Raw genomic sequence first — 6000 nt, 5'->3', positions numbered from 1 at the left:
AAGAAAATTTTTAATCATCAACAATACCCTATTACATGAAAAAAAAAAAAAATAAAAATAAAAAACTATCATTTTAATTTATACTGCAAACCTCAAAGTGGCACTGCAATAAATAATATTCGGGGCAAATCTGCACTCCATTTTACCAGCTCGCAATAAAATACAAACTTGCTCATGATTTTACCAAAGGATTATCAATACTTTGCTCTAACATTATAATACACTTGTCCCTCACAGTGCTCATACACAAAAGATATTATACATATTTATAAGGCCTGAGTTCACCTAATTTACATGAGAGTGGGTTGTGTGTTGTTGTGGAGTAGTCGGATATATATATATATACTGTATATATATATATATATATATATATATATATATACTGTATATATATATATATATATATATATATATACACGTGTCCGACTCTGGGCAAAGGCTTCAGGGCCTGTTTCTTGGGGACAGTGATCTATCCCAAGGCCCAGTAGTCCTCCTACACCTCCACATGTCACCACTTCGGCGCTAACACCCACCGTCCATATTGAATACATGCTAGGGCTGTCTCATACAGGACTGGTGTATTGGTATTAGCGGGGGTATTTTTACGACATGTCGGCGGGTCATCTGGTACATCAGGAAAGTCTGCTTTAGGAAATTCAAATCCTTAAACTGTTCTCTGCCCCATCCGGGATTCGATCCTGGGTCCATTAGGACCGCAGGTCGCCTCTCTACCGATTCAGCCACCGCCTCTCCCATATATATATATATATATATATATATATATATATATATATATATATATATATATATATATATATATATCTCTATATATATGCGCTATACAGTGTGTGTGTATGTCTGTTTTACCTCTCCTGCCTCTGTTGTGGTTTCCCTTTCCTGCTGTGCTTCTTATTTTGTTCATTGGCTCAGATCGTCCTGTCTGACAGTTTTTGTCTTGTGTCTCTATGCGTGTCCTTCGTCTTTCTCTTTCTATATTTTCATTATCTCTCTTTCCCTCTTTCCTTTTCTAGGATTGTCTACCCTCCCGTTCTCTCTCTCTCTCTCTCTCTCTCTCTCTCTCTCTCTCTCTCTCTCACACACACACACACACACACACACACACAAACACCTCTCTGTCTGTCTGTCTGTCTGTCTCTCTCTCTCTCTCTCTCTCTCCCTTCCTACTTACCTACTTACCTACCTATCTACCTACCTACCTATCTATCTATCTATCTATCTACCTCATCACGTGTGCCTGGCAACGTCATGGATGGTACCTCTTCGGTACGGAAGAAAAGGCTTTTGACATTCTATTAGTTCTATACTCGTTTTATTCTAACTTGGCCCAGATTTTCGTCTCTTTGCAGGGTATTTCACATAGCTAATTGGGAGAAAAAGACAATATTATGGTTCTGCATCCCTCCCATAACACTTCTTTGTGACTAGGCTCGTATTCAAGTGTTAACATATTGCTATAACTCAGTATTCAAGGTGGAGGACCGGCAATTTTAGGCCAAGTTAGAGTAAAACTACTATACTAACTCCTTATAATTCTCTCTCTCTCTCTTACCCTAAGGATCAATTCATCCAGACAAAACTGCCAATGTTCGACGTGGACATAAAAAGAATAGACCTTTTTTTTTCTTTTTTTTCAATCGCAAATAATTCATTACAGTATCAAAGAATGGAGGCGCGTTTAATTGGGCATCCATCTTCTTCCTATGTGGCTTCCATAACATTATTTTTATGGCAGATATTGATCTTATCCAATTTGGGGGCGACTTTGACTGTACACACGTACTTTGATTATTAATATTTGCACGAAGTTTATTGAAGGTTTTCGAACACTTTTATTATGTACTTTTATATGTGCTTCTCTTTTTTCTAGGACAAAGAAAAAGTTACCAGGGATAAGAAAAATGCACAAGAAACAGGCACCCTAAGGCTGATTACGAATAATAATAATAATAATAATAATAATAAAAACAATCCATCCATCCATCATCCAATCCTACGTTTCCCCATGAGGAGCGTAGAAGCCCGGGGCTAGGCAGTTGGTCCTGACATTTAAGATGAGAGTGACCAACCTCACTCATCCCTGAGTGGCATTACGTGAGCAATAAACCCAAATTACCCCTTGGATATAAACCTTCAACGGCTCAATCCGACTGGAATACAATAATTACCCACTAAACCACCAGGCGCCAAAACTTGGTTATATGGTTACCACCCAGCGTAGTAAATGATTTCCTGGTGTACAGGAAACCATTTGGCTTGTCACTCAGTGTAGAGTCACCCACAGGCAGAAGGAAGAGGAAAGAATGAAGGATATGAAAGACAGAAAAGGGAGTGTAAAGTCACCCGCAGGCAGAAAGACGAGGAAAGAATGAAGGAAAGAAAGACAGAAGAAAATGGAAGGGAAGAAGGATGGAGGAGAGGACAGGGCAGACACCCGAGAGCAGCACTACATTGAGTGAGTGGATGGTGAGCGCCCCCACCTACCACAATAATAATAATAGACAATAGGGCCAGTTTCATGACACGCCCGGTGACAAGAATCTGAAAAAAATGTGAGGAGCACTAGAGAGAGAGAGAGAGAGAGAGAATAAATCGTGATGCTTCCAAGAGAAACGATATCCAAAATGATCCGGCCGGCCACCCTCACTTCTGCCTACCAAGGCACCTCTCTTGGCCTGTGTGTGTGTGTGTGAAAGAGAGAGAGAGAGAGAGAGAGAGAGAGAGAGAGGGGTGGGGGGTTTCGATCTGTGATATTAGGTGGAAAGTTGTTTAAATGTTAATTCATTACCATTATCAACAAAATCTTATTTCTGTCACTATCAATAAGGCTGTTGAATGAGATTTTTTTTTTTTTAAGTATGGTTCTGAAAATTCTCCGTACATTACCTTTGCCGCTATTTAAACACTACGACACTACTACCTTGCTCTGTGAACCCAACGTCTCCCCATCCTACGGTGGGAAAGAGGCTGAAACTGTGATGATGATGATGATGATGATGATGATGATGAATACAGTTTGGATTCAGTAGCAAGAAATGAAGCACGAAATAAAATTACTATTCGGTATCTCCACATTCAAAACCTTATCGAGCAGTTATACATAAGGCATGAAACATTAAAAAAAAAAAGAAAAAAGAAAAAGTTAACACATAGGAAAAATATTATCACAGTGCCAAACGAAATGGTTCACACGTCCATTCCCTCAACATCTAGGCGATGTTTGATCCATTATGGTAGCGGGACGTATGATGGCCTCGGGCAGTACTTCTTTTGCATTCCCTGGAATAACTGTTGTTGCTGGTGCACAAAACCTTGCCAGTGTTTTAAGATCATTTCAGAAGCTATTCCTTCAATCAGTGAAACATCCATTTCGTTCTCTTACCCACGGCGAATATACAAAAAAAAAAAAAAAAAAAAAAAAAAAGTTTAATTAGGCATGCTCAAAGGCCTCGTGGCAGTGAGCATGGAATCGGACACGAAATCATAACTTCACTGGAATAGAAGGCTTCGTTGCACATCTTCCTGATCGATATTTTTTTCGTATTATACATAAATATTCTATTGACTAATGCTGATACAAACTATATCAGTAGAGAAACTTACATTTAAGATACCAGAGCATACTAAGGTGTAATGGACATTAAAAGAAAAAATCGCCACCAAAATGTACTAATAAACTTATATTCTCAAGTAATGTGTCGGCAGCGTAAAACTAAGACTGGACAACAATGCGTTTCACTGAGCCCCGTTTAAGGCATACCGTAACGAATTTTCTCTCACATGCATCATGTCTGCCAGTGAACAAGTAAATGTACGTGATAGTATTAACGATTGAAATGGCAAACTACGTCATCGGACTGAAGAAAATGTATGAGGAATATCTGGCATGTTACCATTCTGAAAGCAACAGAGAATGGCTTTGGGTGAGACGCCTTTTGGTAGCATCGTCCATCGTAGTTCGTTCCAGCTAACACTAGATGATTTTATTCAGCAGAGTGACTACAGGAGCCTTAGAACGTTAATTATGTGTTCGTTCTCGTATGGTCACATCTTGTATTCCATTCCAGACGATGCTTTGAGTGTGAGTCACAGGGGCCTGTGTATAATAAACGCAATACTTTGCAGGTTACAAACCGGAGGATCAGTGAGAGTAACTTAAAGTGCTACGCCAAACTTCTCGTCCGCACAGACCTTGCCAGAATCTGTTTTGCTTCTAAATATGCATTGCACAAGGAAACTTTCTGACTTGAGGAGGGAAGGGGGGAGGTGGTAAATCAGTGAGGATGTGAGTCAGATATTTGGGTTCAGAGAGAGAGATGAGGAGCCAGTGAGGATATGAGCCTGATTTTAGGGTCCAGAGCGAGAGATGGTGAGCAAGTCAGGATATGGGAAAAGTATTATGGTCCAGAACGAGAGATGCTGAGTCAACGAGGATAGGAGACAGGCATTTTGGGTGCAGAGCGAGAAATGGTGGGTTTGTGAACATATGAGTCAGATATTTACGGTTCAAAGCAAGAAATAGTGAGTTGAGTCAGTCAGGATATGAGTCAGGTATTATGGTAAACAGCGAGAGATGGTGAGTTAGTGAGGATATGAGTCAGGTACTGGGGTTCAGAGCGAGAGATGGGAATTTAGTGAAGATATGAGTCAGGTATCTGAGATCGCGACTTATGTGATCAGATGGGGAGTGGGGAGATGGCTAACACGAGGGAGTAAGTGGTAAGGTGAGATCAATAATAAGAGAGCATGGGCTGAGTAATTTTGGGGTGGTGACTAAAGGGACTCTAGATGGCCACATGAGAGATGGTGAGTCAGAGAAGCGATGAAATGTGTGCCTGATGGTGAGGCGGGGGATTAGGTGTCACGCAGGACGAGAGGAAGATTGAATTAAATCCGAGGATGTGCCATTTACACGAAAAGAAAATTGTGACAAGAAGTAAGTTAAATTAAGGTGAAACAAGGGCGAACAGTATGGGAGACAGAAGTGAGGCAGGATGTATACAGAAGTTTGTTAGTGAATAAACGGAAATAGCGCAGCAGGTAGACAGTATTAATAAATACACACAAATACAGCCGCAGATAGTTAAAGGATTGTTAATGAATGTACAGAAAGACCAGGTAGATATAAGTTAGGTTATTTACAATATGAAATTTGCTTTTTAAAGTGATGTTTGGCGATTATTACAGGCAAAGTGGATATTTTAAAACACCTGAATAGAAGTGGCGACGAGCGTTACAGCCAATGGAATTAACCACTATTGCCTATCGCTCCAGTTCGAATCTAGTTATTTTGATTCAATGAGACCTCTGGCGGTGACTGGGCTAGAAACAGCTTTCTACAACCGCTGGGTAACACATGGAGGTGCAAATTACTGGAGTGAATTGCGTTCCTTTTACGCGGATGATACTCATATGTTTGCGTGGAGTGAGGAAAGAAGTTACTTTCAACTTAGTATACAACGGGATAAGATGTCGATGGTTTTTGAGGTGCCTTATAGAGGTAAATCTGTAACACTGTAGGTATAGGTGGAGAAAAAAATGATAAAACATTACCGAACTTAATTTTTATGGAACGAAATACACAGGGCTACTCTTTAGTATTATGTGTGTGTTTAAAATGAACCAACAGTTGACATGATAATTCCATACTTTCCCTTTAAAAGAAAATAATTACTTAAAAAAATGTAAACTTTTTGAAACAGGTTAATGAACAAACAATATAATGAAATAAATTCTGTCTGGCAGTACAAACTTAGGGCAAATAAATATGACTTCACATGCGAGGAGAGAAATCTGCTTAAACCTTACATTCCTGGGAAGAGGAAATTGAAAATTATCCTTTTTTGTATTGTGTTATCGTATATTCATATACTATCATTTTTAACATTATGACTATTTTATGTAACTAATTATATTTTTACATTACTAAAATATCATTATATTGGGTTAGGTTGTATTATTATATTATTATAATATTATGTT

This window comes from Coenobita brevimanus, chromosome 30 (assembly GCF_032717465.1).
Source record: "Coenobita brevimanus isolate Jiangsu-jjx chromosome 30, ASM3271746v2, whole genome shotgun sequence".
Lineage (NCBI taxonomy): Eukaryota > Metazoa > Arthropoda > Malacostraca > Decapoda > Coenobitidae > Coenobita > Coenobita brevimanus.
Note: the sequence above shows the minus strand (reverse complement) of the source record.